Source organism: Bactrocera neohumeralis, chromosome 4 (genome assembly GCF_024586455.1).
Source record: "Bactrocera neohumeralis isolate Rockhampton chromosome 4, APGP_CSIRO_Bneo_wtdbg2-racon-allhic-juicebox.fasta_v2, whole genome shotgun sequence".
Classification (NCBI taxonomy): Eukaryota; Metazoa; Arthropoda; class Insecta; order Diptera; family Tephritidae; genus Bactrocera; species Bactrocera neohumeralis.
The window spans coordinates 44,979,829-44,998,503 of record NC_065921.1 but is presented as its reverse complement, the minus strand read 5'-3'; the positions used below and the strand labels follow the sequence as shown (position 1 = coordinate 44,998,503).

General features: G+C 35.7%; 1 protein-coding gene across 1 annotated transcript in view; it reads right to left on the bottom strand.

Annotated features, from left to right (window-relative positions):
- Positions 1-18,675, bottom strand: part of LOC126754571 (craniofacial development protein 2-like) — a 484,843-nt gene that overhangs the window by 179,151 nt on the left and 287,017 nt on the right. The gene's annotated exons all lie outside the window — the stretch shown is intronic.

The window sequence follows — 18,675 nt, the reverse complement described above, 5'->3', positions numbered from 1 at the left end:
TAGTTCAGCGAATTAAAAGACAGCGGCTACGCTGGCTAGGTCATGTTGTCCGGATGGATGAAAACACTCCAGCTCTGGAAGCAGAGGAAGAGGAAGACCTCCACTCCGTTGGAAGGACCAAGTGGAGAAGGACCTGGCTTCGCTTGGAATATCCAATTGGCGCCACGTAGCGAAAAGAAGAAACGACTGACGCGCTGTTGTTAACTCGGCTATAATCGCGTAAGCGGTGTCTACGCCAATTAAGAAGATGTACATTAAACGAATATAGGACAGAGTCACGCCCACTTTTTTTAAAAATTGTTTGTCACAGATGACCATTTCTACTGCGATCCCTTGTGCCAAAATCCAGGCGATTTGTGAGCGTGGCAGTAGTCCAATTATGCCCATCTATGAACTCGAAATTGTTTTGGTAATAAGGAACCTGTGTACCAAGTTTCATCGACATATTTACTCAAGTTACAGCTTGCACTGACGGACAGACGAACGGACGGACAGACAGACAGTCAACCGGATTTCAACTTTTCTCGTCATCCTAATCATTTATATATACATACATACATAATAACCCTATATCTATCTCACTTAGTTTTAGATGATACGGACAACCGTTAGGTGAACAAAACTATATTATTCTGTAGCAACTGGTTGCAAGAGTATAAATCGAATAAAATTGCATATGAAATATAGACTTTTTCGCCTACCAATAAATATAAGAAAAAACGCTTCGGATGTACCGGAGCTATAATACCCTTTACAGGTGCATTTCTTACATATTAGCATGTCTTTATCTTGGCTACAGTAGTTCGATTAGATAATAACGCATGATTCCGATCGTAACATTTGTATGCGATACCTACATATGAGCAACTTCTTTGGAAGAAAAGGATATACATATGTATGTAAATTTTCATTTAAAAATCAGCCGAAAGCAGTATATTATGATATCACAACACACTATTTTCATCTTGAATCTTGGCATCTAGAACTACATATGATTATAGAAGCGAACTAGTTTCCACTAAAGAATTCCCGTCTTACACAAAATTTAAAGGAAAATTTTTAATTTTTCCATTAAACGTTTCCCATTGATATAAAAAATAATAATAATTACAATTCTGACACAAATAAGAATCCACCATTTGTCGGATGACATCAAACGTGACACCACACATTTATTTACGTCATTTATTATTTATTTTATAGTCCTCTAACAGAGGAAGAATCCCTATTATTAACTACAAATTGTTTTGTCTCTGCAGTGATCTTTTTAAAGTTATACAGTTAAATTCAAAAGCAAAAAGGCTCCTAATTAAAATGGCTTAACTTTTTTCCAGTCTAAGTCTGTGTGACTATGCCTTGCTTGTTCGTTTCGCCACTACCAAATTAATTAATGTGTTAAGTTAAATGCATTCGTCAGCCAGCTCGAAGCAGTACTACCGAATTCGTGCTAAAATGTTTACTACGCTAATATAACTAAATGCCTAGAACAACTAATAAATACATGTATCTATGTACATATGTATATACTATATATATGTATGTATGTATATGCGATTTACATATGTAACTATCTGAAACTATTGTTAGTCATATGTCGCGTTCAAATACAAGGTTTTCCACCTTTTGCATGTTCGCTTAGTTGGTTTCTTGCTTTTGTTGTTATTGCAACTACAATATTGTGTATTTCTCACACATTCGCATCAAAACTGCAATTTTCTCTTCGTTGTTTTTATTTATTGTCGTTTTTGTATTTTGTTGTTTTTTTGCAATTTTATAATAGCTATTTGCACGCTGACTACATTTAATTTTTAGCGACACAGAAATGCAAATGAGCAAAACTTCAATAGCAGAAATCAAAAGGGAATAAATGAAAAGCAAAAACTATTAACTAAATCTTTAGACACTTGCTGCGACTGCGTACGCTTTTGAACGACGAATTCATTTTTATGAAAAGGGCTTAGTGAAAAATTTAAAAAACATATTAAAAAAAAAAGAATAATAAAACAAAATTAAATTAACATACATATATTAAAATGTATTTAAAAACATAAAAATAAAAAAAATTTTAAATTAAATTAATTAATTAAATTAAATTTAAAAAAAATTAAATTACTTAAATTAATTCTTTTAATTTGGTTAATTTTAAAAATTAATTAAGTTAATTTGTGAATTAAAAAAATGTATATTAGTTAATTAAAATAAGTTTAAAGAATATTTAATTTAATTTGAGATTTAAAAATAAATTTAAAAAATTAATTTATTTAAATTAATTATTTTTTAAATTTAATTTTAATTGATCAATTTAATTTTTTTAATTCTCATTTATGATTATTATTTTTATGTTTTAAATACATTTAAATTTAATTAACTTTAGAAATTATTATATGTAGGTATTTTCAAAAAGAAATTTAAATTATTAATCTTTTTTTGATTTCCAAAAAAAATTAAATTATTAAAGAATAATTATTTATTACTTCTTTTACTAATTTAAAATTTTTTGAAAGTAAAAAATTATGTTATAGTTTTTAACGTATAAAAATTAGTAATAATAATTATAAGAAAATTTTATTTAAAAAACTATAGGCAAATGATTTAAAAAAAAGATCTGTGGACCTCAGTTGCGGTGTCATAAAAAATAACGAGTATAGAACATTCTATGAAATCAAAATGTCAAAAAAATGTATTCTATAAAAATTTCAAAAATATATACATATGTATGTATATTTAAAAAAATTGTGCGAACCTTGTATATTGTGTCACCCTGTTTTACACTAGTATTTATGTTTTACTGTTAACTTTCATCTCTCTTCTCTAATACCTAGTATCTAGATACACTTTGTTTACACATTGTATTTGTGCGGTGACAAAGTCTATTACTATTATTAATGTTCAATCCCTGACAGGGCCATCATTACTGTCATATTTTATGCTACGAGCTGCATGCAAACTTCTAATAGTGGCCAATACAAACAAATGAAAAGTTTTTAAACGAATAATGTGCCATATGACAGGCTGTCAACGAAGTGCTGATGTTTAGCACAAATGAAAAAAAAATACAAAGCTATTCTTCGTTACACAATGTACCCAGTAAGAACGAAATTGGAATTTTCATAAGAAAACGAAGTTAGATATAACCTTTGTAAAAGTATTATTATATGGATATGGAAATTTTCATTCTCACGTCAGAATATCAAAAAGTAAGTTGGCAAACATATAGCCAACTGACTTTTTGATATTTCTTAAATCTCTATGATTCAAAGCAGTTTTTTTATTTCATTTTATAAGTTTCGTGGTAGCAGCTGTTTAGTCTTAGAGGGAGTCTTCCTTTGCATTTTAATATTAAATTAAAAAATTCTCTACCTAACGTCATAAAACGAAGCTTTCCTACAGGGCATGTAATAGACATGAGAGTCCACTACCCATCCTCTACAACTGAAAGTAATCACTCAACTGGTGGCCTGACTAACAATCGTGCAGCTTGACTAGCTGAAGTCCACGAGTCGTCCAACCATTCAACAGTTCAATCACGCGATCGCACCACCTCCGATGCACACACAAAAACACATGTGCATATGATTAACCCTACCATTATAACTAACTGGCATCACAAAGTGACCAGTGAGAGTCTGAAAAATCCGCCTTCATATTCGAACCCCTCCTTTCTAGCACAGATGCGTTCTCAGCGCTTCACAGTATGAATTTCTATAGCTTATTTGTACGATCATAGCTACGTATGCATATGTACATATGTATGTATATTATATTCAGTATAGTGTTAAGTTGGCTAAAGATTTATGAGTGACAGTTTGCGTGACTTGACAGCAACGGCAAATGCAACTTGTCGTGTTGACTGACAATTATTTTTAGTAATTTTCTATTAATACTAGGTGTCTGTAGAACCGACTGATCGCTATCTATATACATTTTTTGTACTTTTATTACAGGCCGATTAGTTTTGCAAAGAAAAGTGCAAAGCTGGTCATTTCTACTTTTTGCTCACACAACTACATAATTAATTGAAAGTATAGAATTGCTTGACAAATCGACTAAAATAATTGCAGCGTTAGGTTAGGTTGGAAAGTGGTTAGTGGAGCAAAGAGCAATTAATGTATTTATATTTTTATATCGGGTGATTTTTTAAGAGCTTGATAACTTTTTTTTAAAAAAAAACGCATAAAATTTGCAAAATCTCATCGGTTCTTTATTTGAAACGTTAGATTGGTTCATGACATTTACTTTTTGAAGATAATTTCATTTAAATGTTGACCGCGGCTGCGTCTTAGGTGGTCCATTCGGAAAGTCCAATTTTGGGCAACTTTTTCGAGCATTTCGGCCGGAATAGCCCGAATTTCTTCGGAAATGTTGTCTTCCAAAGCTGGAATAGTTGCTGGCTTATTTCTGTAGACTTTAGACTTGACGTAGCCCCACAAAAAATAGTCTAAAGGCGTTAAATCGCATGATCTTGGTGGCCAACTTACGGGTCCATTTCTTGAGATGAATTGTTCTCCGAAGTTTTCCCTCAAAATGGCCATAGAATCGCGAGCTGTGTGGCATGTAGCGCCATCTTGTTGTTGAAACCACATGTCAACCAAGTTCAGTTCTTCCATTTTTGGCAACAAAAAGTTTGTTAGCATCGAACGATAGCGATCGCCATTCACCGTAACGTTGCGTCCAACAGCATCTTTGAAAAAATACGGTCCAATGATTCCACCAGCGTACAAATCACACCAAACAGTGCATTTTTCGGGATGCATGGGCAGTTCTTGAACGGCTTCTGGTTGCTCTTCACCCCAAATGCGGCAATTTTGCTTATTTACGTAGCCATTCAACCAGAAATGAGCCTCATCGCTGAACAAAATTTGTCGATAAAAAAGCGGAATTTCTGCCAACTTTTCTAGGGCCCATTCACTGAAAATTCGACGTTGTGGCAGATCGTTCGGCTTCAGTTCTTGCACGAGCTGTATTTTATACGGTTTTACACCAAGATCTTTGCGTAAAATCTTCCATGTGGTCGAATAACACAAACCCAATTGCTGCGAACGGCGACGAATCGACATTTCACGGTCTTCAGCCACACTCTCAGAAACAGACGCAATATTCTCTTCTGTACGCACTGTACGCATTCGTGTGGTTGGTTTAATGTCCAATAAAGTAAACTGAGTGCGAAACTTGGTCACAATCGCATTAATTGTTTGCTCACTTGGTCGATTATGTAGACCATAAATCGGACGTAAAGCGCGAAACACATTTCGAACCGAACACTGATTTTGGTAATAAAATTCAATGATTTGCAAGCGTTGCTCGTTAGTAAGTCTATTCATGATGAAATGTCAAAGCATACTGAGCATCTTTCTCTTTGACACCATGTCTGAAATCCCACGTGATCTGTCAAATACTAATGCATGAAAATCCTAACCTCAAAAAAATCACCCGATACATACTACTATGAGCCAAAAATAGTAAGATTTTGTTCATAATTTTAAAATTATTAATTTCTTTTTCAAAATTAATGTCGTCCCCCTTAAAGTAATCCCCCAATACACTTGCGCCTACGTTTTTTCCTATCTTCGAAATAGTTGTTAAAGTCAATATCCGGAATAGCCTTCAATGTTTTCGATTGAGTCAAAACGGTCTCCCCGGAGCGGGCGTTTAAGTTTGCTGAATAGCCAGAAGTCACACGGAGCTAAATCAGGGGAATAAAAAAAGTTTGGCGAAAAACTCACGAAAAATCAATGCAGTACGCGAAGGTGCGTTATCGAGGTGCAATAGACTCGCACAAACGACCTCTCAAATAGTAGTCGTTGTTGACAGTTTGGCCGATCGGAAAGAATTCGGAATGCACCACACCTCTATCAACGAAGAAAACTGTCAACATATGTAAGCTTGATTTTTGACATGATTTGATGTGGTTTTTCGTCTTCGGCTCACCTTTGCCACGATATTCGACCGACTGATCATCTGTTTCCTGGTTGCAAGCATTGATCCAAGACTCTAAGCCAGTAATAATACCTTTAATGACATTCGGGTGGTCGGAAAGCATTACTTCACAAAAGTTAACGGGACGCTGTTTTTCAAAAAAATTTAGTGATTTTAGAACCAATCGGGCTTTCTTTTTTCTTAGATCCAAATGATATTTTCAAATGGTTTCACTAATTCTTCCGATATTCCAACGATGCTAGTAAGAAATCTGACAGTTAATTGTCTATTTTCAAGCAATAATTTCTTTATTTTATTGACGTGTTGATAGCTAAGGAAAAAACCAGTCTTTAAAATATATTCTTAAAGCCAGAAGCTCCAACCCAGAACTATATTTCTATTGAACTAATATATGCGAGTCAATGTCAGCCAGAAGTGAATGATGACAATTATTCCTTAAGTTTCGGTTGGGACACCGCGAAACAGACGGCACCAACGCAACATAATTTCTTTTTTGAGATCATTTAACATATTGTTCTTAAAAATCTGTCTTAAAACATTTCAAATGATCAAATCAGTTTTCTTGAGACATTTTACGAAAGCTTGTCCGTTTATCAGAGATAATTTAAACAAAATTTTAGGAAAATAGTGTTCGTGTCCGATCATTGAAACGTACTCAAGTCCGGTTATAGCAATTGGTTTTGTATGAAAGTTATAATGAAAACGTTTTGTTCATGAAATTTATCCAGTTATTGTAGATGTCCGACTGTGTGGACTGTCCGTAATAGGAATTTCACTATATATACTTTATAGGGTCTCTCAGGGTATACAAATATTTTTATAATAAATGTATAGTCTAACGAATATAGCAAAGCTTACAAAAAAGAAAAACAGTTAACAACAAAAAAGCAATAAAAACAACAATATGTCGTAATGGACAATGATTTGCTTGCAACATGACATAAAAACGAATCTAGGATTGTGTCAGCAGGCCAAACGGGTCCAAAGCTGTGCAATTAGCAGCAACAGAGAAGTTGATTGCAAGTGGCAAACACACTGACACATACGTATTACTAAATCTACACATATTTGTATGTACATATTTGGAATGTATATCTAGGTATATACATATGTATGTAATATTTAAGCACTATTTGAAAATATACAGCTTTTCTATCTTTTTCGTGCTTTTATCGTACTGCCAACTCGCTACCCACCAAAATAGTGTTTTTTATTTTTAATTTTGCTCTTTCAAGTGAGTCGCCCGCATCTCGCGAACAGTACCTATGGCGGCAAAAGCAAACTGTGGCCTCTTTTCAATTTTTACGTGCCTTTTTCTCCAGACAAAAGTCAAACAAACAGACGCGAGATCGCTTGTATACATACAAACATATGCATATGTATACATGTGTAAATATATACATACATATTTATTCAGCAAACTTTGTAGGCAACCGAACGGTATTATACCGAAATTCAATCTTTTGTAGCTTTAACCAGTTTCTATTTGGTTTTACCGTTTTCTTTTTGGCTAAAGCTTTATTTACCTGCTTGTTCGGTTCAATATGGCTGCGATGCTGGTGTATTTTGTAGATAATTTGGAAACTTTTTGATTACTTCGTTCGTTTGTTTGACTCTTAACTTATTGTACATAGGATACAAATATGCTTGTAGTACTACATACATATGTATATGCCTAAGCACTAATGTATGTACATACATGGTATATAATACATCTATGCATATACAACGATTGTATACACATTAGGGTGTGTCATGCAATGTCAGTTTATACAGCCGTATTAGTTTTGCGGGGATACCAAATTCAGACATCGCGGCATAAAGGCAGCTTTCGTCCGACCATATTTTACAAAGAAGCTGATGCATGCTCCTTATCAGTTCTTCGCCACCGTGTTTGAATAGCTCGGCCGGCATTCCATCGGCCCCGCCGCTTTGTTGTTCTTCAGGCGGGTAATTGCTACTCGAACTTCTTCATGGTCGGGCAATGGAACGTCGGCTCCATCGTCATCGATTGGCGAATCGGGTTCGCCTTCTCCTGGCGTTGCGCGTTCACTGCCATTCAGCAGGCTGGAGAAGCGTTCCCTCCATAATTTAAGTATGCTCTGGGCGTCGGTGACTAGATCACCTTTGGGGGTTCTACAAGAGTATGCTCCGGGCTGGAAACCTTCGGTTAGCCGCCGCATCTTTTCGTAGAATTTTCGAGCATTACCCATATCGGCCAGCTTATCAAGTTCCTCATACTCACGCATTTCGGCCTCTTTTTTTTTCTGTCAGCAAATGCGTCTCGCTTCCCTCTTCAACTCTCGTTATCTATCCCATCCCACACGTGTTGTGGTCGATCGTAACGTTGCGAGGTAGGCAGCCTGTTTTCTCTCCGCTGCGACACGGCACTCCTCGTCGTACCAGCTGTTCTTTTGCACTTTCCGAAAACCAATGGTTTCGGTTGCAGTTGTACGTAAGGAGTTTGAAATGCCGTCCCACAGTTTCCTTATACCGAGTTGTTGACGAGTGCTCTCAGAAAGCAGGAGTGCAAGCCGAGTAGAAAATCGTTCTGCTGTCTGTTGTGATTACAGCTTCTCGACGTCGAACCTTCCTTGTGTTTGTTGGCGTGCGTTTTTTGCTGCACAGAGGCGGGTGCGAATCTTGGCTGCCACAAGATAGTGGTCCGAGTCGATGTTAGGATATCGGAGCGCTCACACATCTAAAACACTGGAGACGTGTCTTCCGTCTATCACAACATAATCGATCGGGTTGGTAGTTTTTCGATCCGGAGACAGCCAGGTAGCTTGAAGAATCTTCTTATTCTGGAATCTAGTACTACAGATAACCATATTTCGGGCCCCGGTGAAGTCGATCAGCTTCAACCCATTTGGGGATGTTTCGTCATGGAGGCTGAATTTACCGGTCGTAGTGCCAAAGATACCTTCTTTGCCCACCCTGGCGTTAAAGTCGTCAAGCACAATTTTGACATCGTGGCGGGGCAGCTCTCATAAGTGCGATCCAAGCACTCGCTAAAGGCATCTTTGTTCACATCGTCCTTCTCTTCCGTCGGGGCGTGGGCGCAAATCAGCGATATGTTGAAGAACCTCGCTTTGATGCGGATTGTGGCTAGACGATCATTCACCGGAGTGAATGATAGTACTCGGCGACGGAGTCTCTCTCCCACACCAAACTTGCGTTCCTTTATATGGCCACTGTAGTAAATGTCACAAGGACCTACTCTTCTCTGTCCTTGTCCCGTCCATCGCATTTCTTGGATGGCGGTGATATCAGCCTTTATTTTCACGAGGATCAACCAGCTGTGCAGCGGCACCTTCCCAATTAAGGGACCGAACATTCCAGGTGCATGTCCTAATATCGTAGTCCTTATTTCGTTTGCCATGGTCGTAATCAAAAGGGGGGTCTCTCATCCGAGGCAGTTGGTAGTCTTTCATTGGGGGGGTGGGGGTTGAGGGGTGCTTTTTACGTGGCGGGTCCCAAACCCAGCGCACAACCCTATGTAGGGGATGTTTCGCCTTCTCACTTTAGCTCGCCTTCAAACGGATGTTCTTAGGCTACTCAGAGGATACTTGGTGAAAGACCAAGATATGTAAAAGAATCGTTTCTGGCCACTTCCAAGTGAATGGCGGTCAGAGAACTTTCCTCACTTGCGTGAACTTCTACACATGACTCCATCCTCCATTTGGCATCTTATATAATCCAGCTTTCATTTTTGAGGAACAACCAAAGCGCTAAGAGTTTAAAATCTGTTAGCTAAGCTCGAGTGCACTGGTACTGCTCATCCAAAACTTACTACATGTGGCAGATTCAGAGAATCATTATCGGAGAGAGACACTACCTTTTCCCAACGACTCCTTTACAGCTGTATAAGGCAATCGATGCCTTTTTTGCAATGTCTTCGATGTTTGGCTTACATGAAAACTTCCTATCCAGAGTGATTCCTAGATATTTCACTGTTTTCGCTGGTTGCTGCATGTCTCCCATTTGCGTCAGGAGATAAGTGAATACATTAAATGTAAACAAATAACTTCTAATTTTTGGTCGGAACATGGCATAAGGCACTTGATCATTATTTGTATGTACTTACATACATTTATAATTATATTTACAACCCCAAAACTAAAATAACACAGAAATACGTTACAATTATAACCCACAAAATCTTCCGATCCTTAAGCTTCGCATACATATGTCATCATAACAGGTTATGCTAGCTTATTCTTGCTTTTGTTGTCATATACAATAAATTAATTTTACAGTTATACATACATATGTATGTATGTTTATATATCCACAGTTTTTCATCGGTATTTACCTACGCTAAAAGCCGTTACTCCACTTATTTACTGCAAGAAAATCATTTTTCCATTTTGTGATGTAATTTTTTTTTCTGGTTCATTACATACATATGTGTTATTTTTTTAGCTGTGCATCTAAAATCAACAAACGACATGCAAACGTAATAAAATCGTGTTCAACTGGTTTTTCTCCGCCTTTATTTTCTACTTTCTTTTTCACAATTTCTTCAACTCATTCTTTTTCATTTATTTGCTCCACAGCTTGTGTTCGTCAACGCATTTTGTTGTTTAAATTTTTTAGTTTTTCGCTTTGGCTGTTAAGAGCATTTTATTTCATTTCATTTTTTAAAGGCAATTGTAAATATGGTTATGTACATATATACTTAAGTATATAAGTATGTACATATGTATGTAATTTTTTGTTGGTTAGTTGATGCTGGAAATTTGGTGGGAAGGCCAAAGTAAATAAAATGGGATTTTACCAAATATGTAAGCAGTTATTTATAGCATGGTACCGTAAATTATTCGTCATTTATTACTTGTCTTCTAAAATTTGGGATGTAAATATGTAATCATCGTTTCAAAATTTTTGTCTAGCTAATAACATTATTATGTATGCATGTAGATGTAGATGTATACGTATTTATTTTTTGTTAGTTAAGCCAGTTTCTAAAACCGTTAGAAATTTTAAATGACTTCGATATCTTTACTGCGCTTTTATTAAAACAAAATTATGGAGATTCTTTAAGCCATGGAAGTAAATAGCGTCACCTAAAATGCAAGGTAAAACGTAACATCACTTTTCATAAGTTTACAGGCGAAGGAAAAACGATATAATAGACCACACAAATTGAAACAAAATTTGAGTTTTCGTTAAAAATTGGTTATATATTGGTTATTATATCTGATTGCGATTTTCAATTTTTTTTATACTTTGATGCATTTTAAGTGGTGCAGATAATGTCTTCTTATTCCATATACTTACATATGTATGTATATACATACTTATGTATGTATTTTTCAAGAAAAATAATATGCATTTATTCAATTTATACGTACCATATACATATGCTTCCTTCCCTAAATAAGGTCCTAACTAACTTAAAGTTAACTAATTAAATATTAATAGCTTTCAAATATACAAGTAAGGGAAGGCTAAATTCGGGTGTAATCGAACATTTCATGCTCTTGCAACATGTCAAGATCAAAGCGGGGCAAAAATTTATTTTAAAGATGTTTCGGAAGAATTCAGTGCTCCTTGTACAACGAAATTATTAATGAATTACACTCAATTTTGTGTTGGTTGGTCTTATATGATCTATCCGTCTAAAAAAAGGTGCTCTCTATAATGATTCTAAATAAATTCTTGTAATAAATTGTAAGAAATTTCGAACTCAAGTTGTTTCAGACCTTTCAAGATGTTACTCCCTTGTCTTCTCGTTACAACTTTCAGTCATGACTTTTAACAATACTTTACACTACAAAATATACACCTTTCCTTTCATTTAATAATATTACTATTAATATTAAACCATACGAAATCAATTACGCGGTTAACTAGTGTATTAAGGAGAATAGGAATAAAATCGCTTACAAGTAGAAGGGGTACTTAGGCAGCCAAAATTATTGCTGAAATTGAAAATTGCTTAGACAACTAAAAACCATTTTAATACAAAGTGGGGAAGCGTAACTAATACAAATATGCACGCAATATATCTTTAATGGTCAGGTGGTTGACAGCGACGTTTATATTAGCTGCTGCAGCTTCTGTCGCCTGTCCTGCAACGTCAATTTTTCGCTACCACAAACGCACACGTTAAGGGGTCAATAGGGTAATCTTTTTATACTCTCGCAACAAAGTTGCTAAGGAGAGTATTATAGTTTTGTTCACATAACGGTTGTTTGTAAGTCCTAAAACTAAAAGAGTCAGATATAGGGTTATATATATCAAAGTGATCAGGGTGACGAGTAGAGTTGAAATCCGGATGTCTGTCTCTCCGTCCGACCGTCTGTCCGTCCGTCCGTGCAAGCTGTAACTTGAGTAAAAATTGAGATATCGTGATGAAACTTGGTACACGTATTTATTGGCTCCATAAGAATGTTAAGTTCGAAGATGGGCAAAATCGGCCACTGCCACGCCCACAAAATGGCGGAAACCGAAAACCTATAAAGTGTCATAACTAAGCCATAAATAAAGATATTAAAGTGAAATTTGGCACAAAGGATCGCATTAGGGAGGGGCATATGTGGACGCAATTTTTTTGGAAAAGTGGGCGTGGCCCCGCCCCCTACTAAGTTTGTTGTACATATCTCGGAAACTACTATAGCTATGCCAACTAAACTCTATGGAGTCGTTTCCTTCAGGCATTTCCATATACAGTTCCAAAATGGAAGGAATCGGATAATAACCACGCCCACCTCCCATACAAAGGTTATGTTGGAAATCAATAAAAGTGCGTTAACCGACTAACAAAAAACGTAAGAAACACTAAATTTTACGAAAGAAATGGCAGAAGGAAGCTGCACCCAGGCTTTTTTTTTAAATTGAAAATGGGGGTGGAGTCGCCCACTTATGGACCAAAAACCATATCTCAGGAACTACTAGACCGATTTCAATGAAATTCGGTATATAATATTTTCATAACACCCTTATGACGTGTACGAAATATGGGTGAAATCGGTTAACAACCACGCCTTCTTCCAATATAACGCTATTTTGAATTCCATCTGATCCCTTCTCTGAATAATATATACATTAGGAACCAATGATGATAGCGGAATAAAACTTTACACAAATACGGTATTTGAAAAATATGTAAATGACGGATAATGAAATCTCGATTATCACTTTATCTATCACTTTGCGAGAGTATAAAATGTTCGGTGAACAAGTGTTTTTTTAATTCTTTATTTAGATCAACATATCAACATACAAATAAAGCGCTTAACAATGTTAAACACTTCACAGGTCGGCTTTAGAATACCGTCCCAGGATTTCGGGAATAAAATGGGTATGGATTAATACCCAATACATATACATAATTAATACACAATAAGTTTAATATTGATATAAAACTATTTTTGCACTATATAATGCAAAAAGTGTGTACAAACGAAAAATGAACAAGTAAGGAAGGGCTAAGTTCGGGTGTCACCGAACATTTTATACTCTCGCATGATAAAGTGATAATAATTTACATATTTTTTTATTTTCCTGTAAAATTAATTAGATTAGATCAATTTGTGTACTTATTGAATTGTATTTTCATTTCCTAATGAACATATATGTATATTATACAGAGAAGGCATCAAATGGAATTCAAAATAGCGTTATATTGGAAGAAGGGCTGGTTGTGAACCGATTTCAGCCATATTTCGTACATGTCATCAGGGTGTTAAGAAAACATTATATACCGAATTTCATTGAAATCGGTCTAGTAGCTCCTGAGATATGGTTTTTGGTCCATAAGTGGGCGAGGCCACCCCCATTTTCAATTTAAAAAAAAAGCCTGGGTGCAGCTTCCTTCTGCCATTTCTTCCGTAAAATTTAGTGTTTCTGACAACATAACCTTTGTATGGGAGGTGGGCGTGGTTATTATCCGATTTCTTCCATTTTTGAACTGTATATGGAAATGCCTGAAGGAAACGACTCTATTGAGTTTGGCTGACATAGCTATAGTAGTTTCCGAGATATGTACAAAAAACTTAGTAGGGGGCGGGGCCACGCCCAAAATAATTACGTCCGAATATGCCCCTCCCTAATGCGTTCCTTTGTGCCAAATTTCACTTTAATATCTTTTTTTATGGCTTAGTTATGACACTTTATAGGTTTTCGGTTTTCGCCATTTTGTGGGCGTGGCAGTGGGACGATTTCGTCCATCTTCGAACTTAACCTTCTTATGAAGCCAAGAAATACGAGTACCAAGTTTCATCATGATATCTCAATTTTACTCAAGTTACAGCTTGCACGGACGGACGGACAGACAGACATCCGGATTTCAACTCTACTCGTCACACTGATCACTTTGGTATATATAACCCTGTATCTTACTCTTATAGTTTTAGGACTTACAAACAACCGTTATGTGAACAAAACTGTAATACTCTCCTTAGCAACTTTGCTGCGAGAGTATAAAAATACATAATTCAAATAGTGGTAATTTTCAACTTCAAACGCAAATATCTGAAAACTATAAGTTTCCTGCGGCTATACTATATATATTCTTGATCTGGAGAACCTCCTCTATCCGACCATACCCATTTTATTCCCGAAATCCTGGGACGAAATACTAAAGTTTTCCCCACTTCACTTTCAAATACATATGTACATACATATGTATCTTTGAAACTCACTAACGCTGAGTTTTTGAATACGTTCTTTTTCCACAAGAAGCTGCTATTTTTTCGTTATCAGACCACTTTAGCATATTTGTATGGTAGGTCTTACAAACAGATTAATTAAAATGAAGTCTTTGTATGGCGCTTTTTTATTTGACAAGTTATCTTAACGAAATTTGGCATGGATTACGAATATTGCCCGAAACGACGCTACATTCTCCGAACAAATTGTGCAGATCGAAAAAGCTGACACTACAAACTGACAGATCAAAATCAAAATACTTAAGTACAAAATGAACTGCTTACCAATTTTTGACACATCCTTCTTCTTCTTAATTGGCGTAGACACCGCTTACGCGATTATAGCCGAGTTAACAACAGCGCGCCAGTCGTTTCTCCTTTTCGCTACGTGGCGCCAATTGGATATTCCAAGCGTAGCCAGGTCCTTCTCCACTTGGTCCTTCCAACGGAGTGGAGGTCTTCCTCTTCCTCTGCTTCCCCCGGCGGGTACAGCGTCGAATACTTTCAGAGCTGGAGTGTTTTCGTCCATTCGGACAACATGACCTAGCCAGCGTAGCCGCTGTCTTTTAATTCGCTGAACTATGTCAATGTCGTCGTATATCTCGTACAGCTCATCGTTCCATCGAATGCGATATTCGCCGTGGCCAACGCGCAAAGGACCATAAATCTTTCGCAGAACTTTTCTCTCGAAAACTCGCAACGTCGACTCATCAGTTGTTGACATCGTCCAAGCCTCTGCACCATATAGCAGGACGGGAATTATGAGCGACTTATAGAGTTTGGCTTTTGTTCGTCGAGAGAGGACTTTACTTTTCAATTGCCTACTCAGTCCGAAGTAGCACCTGTTGGCAAGAGCAATCCTGCGTTGGATTTCCAGGCTGACATTGTTTGTGGTGTTAATACTGGTTCCTAAATAGACGAAATTATCTACAACTTCAAAGTTATGACTGTCAACAGTGACGTGAGTGCCAAGTCGCGAGTGCGACGACTGTTTGTTTGATGACAGGAGATATTTCGTCTTGCCCTCGTTCACTGCCAGACCCATTTGTTTTGCTTCCTTGTCTAGTCTGGAGAAAGCAGAACTAACGGCGCGGGTGTTAAGGCCGATGATATCAATATCATCAGCATACGCCAGCAGCTGTACACTCTTATAAAAGATGGTACCTTCTCTACTAAGTTCTGCAGCTCGAACTATTTTCTCCAGAAGCAGGTTGAAAAAGTCACACGATAGGGAATCGCCTTGTCTGAAACCTCGTTTGGTATCGAACGGCTCGGAGAGGTCCTTCCCGATTCTGACGGAGCTCTTCGTGTTGCTCAGCGTCAGTTTACACAGCCGTATTAGTTTTGCGGGGATACCAAATTCAGACATCGCGGCATAGAGGCAGTTCCTTTTCGTGCTGTCGAAAGCAGCTTTGAAATCGACGAAGAGGTGGTGTGTGTCGATTCTCCTTTCACGGGTCTTTTCCAAGATTTGGCGCATGGTGAATATCTGGTCGGTTGTTGATTTTCCAGGTCTAAAGCCACACTGATAAGGTCCAATCAGTTTGTTGACGGTGGGCTTTAATCTTTCACACAATACGCTCAATAGAACCTTATATGCGATGTTGAGGAGGCTAATCCCACGGTAGTTGGGTAGTTTTTGACACATCACTTCTTATTATAACTTTGGATTTTTTCTTTGTAAAAAAAGCATATCGCACTTTAAAATCCCCCTTTCCTTACATGCATTCCATAAATTCAACTATTTACATATCTGTACATACTACTTAAGAATAATTACATTCTTCACGAAGCATAAGTTTTATTACATGTACTGTGTATAAATAAATACATATAAATATACACATGTGCGTATATACACATACATATGTATGTACAGTTGCGAGCATTGAAATAGTAGTGCCCATTGGCCAAGAGAGTTTTGCTTTAAATTTTTTTTCTTTTATGATATTGCCGTCGATTATTATTTTAGTTATATTCTCTGAAGTATAACGGTCCTGTTACACACAACAATAAGTGTGAAACACTTACCATTACTTTTTTAGACCCAATTTTATTGGGATATCTATTTTTATGGGCAAGCAATAGAATAGTAGTGTACGGTGAGCTGATTGCAAACAGATAATTTTTACTAAAAAAAATTAAATTTTATCAAACAAAAAGTAAGGTTCCTGATCTTTTATTTATTATTCAATGCAAACAGCAAAAAAATATGACTTTGCACCTTTTATTGGGCCACGGGAAACACTGTAGTGAAGAAAAGCGAGAATGGATTCAATCTGTCATAAACAACGGTAAATCCTACAAGGGAGTGGAAAGACTTGTTGGGTGTTATGCTGTATGATATGTACATATCTACATATGTGTGCCCAATTAAGTGTAGCAAAAATTGTCCTCTGACCACATTTGACTTTCATGCAAACCTTTGTGAACTACAAAATGTCTACCAAATTTGAATTTAAAACTATTTATTGTATTGAAAGAAGTAATACGGCATTTGTACAATAAATTATTGTTAAGAATTTTAGTCAAGAAATGGCACAATTCCGATTTCTTTGGCGCCGCGATTTGAAGGTACCGTTGGAAAGAGGAAGTCCTCCTGATTAAAAAATATATAAGTAAGGTTATAGGTACCGCAAACGCTTAGTTTAGGAGATATTCGACCTTAAAGTTCAAAAATTCGCAAAATTCGAACATTTCAAGAAGCTATTTCACCACGTTAAACACACTTTATTCACATTTTCTCTTCAAATTAATTAAATTACACTATAAACTTTTAAATAAATCCACATTTTACACTTTTAGCAGGTTTTTTTATATAAAAAATCTTTATTTCAAAAATTACATTTTACACTCTTTTGAAACTCATTTGTTTACCAAAAATTACGAAGCAATGGAGCGCTGCCATGTGATGACAAGGCAATTCGCTGAAATTCCTCTTTTTCGCAAAAATTCCTCTATTCATGCATATGGATATTTTCTTTTTTAAATTTATTAAGCAAATAAGTAATATTGTATACATGTATTAGTAATATTATATAATAATATTATATACATTTGTATAAGTAATATTATATAATAATATTACGTAATAAAGTGTAAGGTGTACAGTACAGTACAGTACGAAAACTCAAATTTTGTTTCAATATGAGTGCATGATAACCGAAAAATATAACCACTTTATATCCGAAACTCATATTTTAAATATAATAATATATATAATGTAAAAAATAAATGGATATCGCTGACAGATATAATAACTAAAATGTATCAATTTTATAACGAAAACTTAAATTTTGTTTCAATATTGGATATAAAGTGGTTATATTTTTCGGTTATCATGCACTCATATTGAAACAAAATTTGAGTTTTGGATATAAAGTAGTTATATATTTTGGTTATTATATCTTTCAGCGATTTCCATTTATTTTTTATGATACATTGGTTTGTATTTTAGGTGACGATATATATATTATTATATTTAAAATATGAGTTTCGGATATAAAGTGGTTATATTTTTTGGTTATTATATCTGTCAGCAAAAAGTTAATATGTTTTTTTATTTTTAACGCAGAAAGAAGTACTACGCGAAAGTACTACAGTCACCCCGGGTATTCGCTCGGCCAGGGTTATTTTTTTAGTGCGCGGCCGAAGGCCGCCAACGCAGAAAGGAGTACTACGTGAAAGTACTTCAGTCACATAAATTACGTTTTACACATATACATAGGTAGAAAGTATTTTTTTATGTTTAATATAGAAAAAAGAATCACGCGATAAAACAAACAAAGAAAAATTGTTAAAAATCCTACATATTTACTGTTTAAGATGTGGCAAGGCTCGTTTTCCTCATAATTGTAAACAATCTGACCTTTTCAACGATGAGTGTGCTAAGTGATTTTTAAATTACAAAATTTAGCTTAAAAATTGAAAAATTAATGTGAAATGTGAGCTTATTTCAAAGCTTAGATTGTGTATTTAAATATACAAAGTAAAAAATGTGAAAAAATTTTGTGAAACATAGGAGAAATATTATGTTTTCTTAGTGCAAATTTTTGAACTTTTAATCGTGAATATTTTAAAA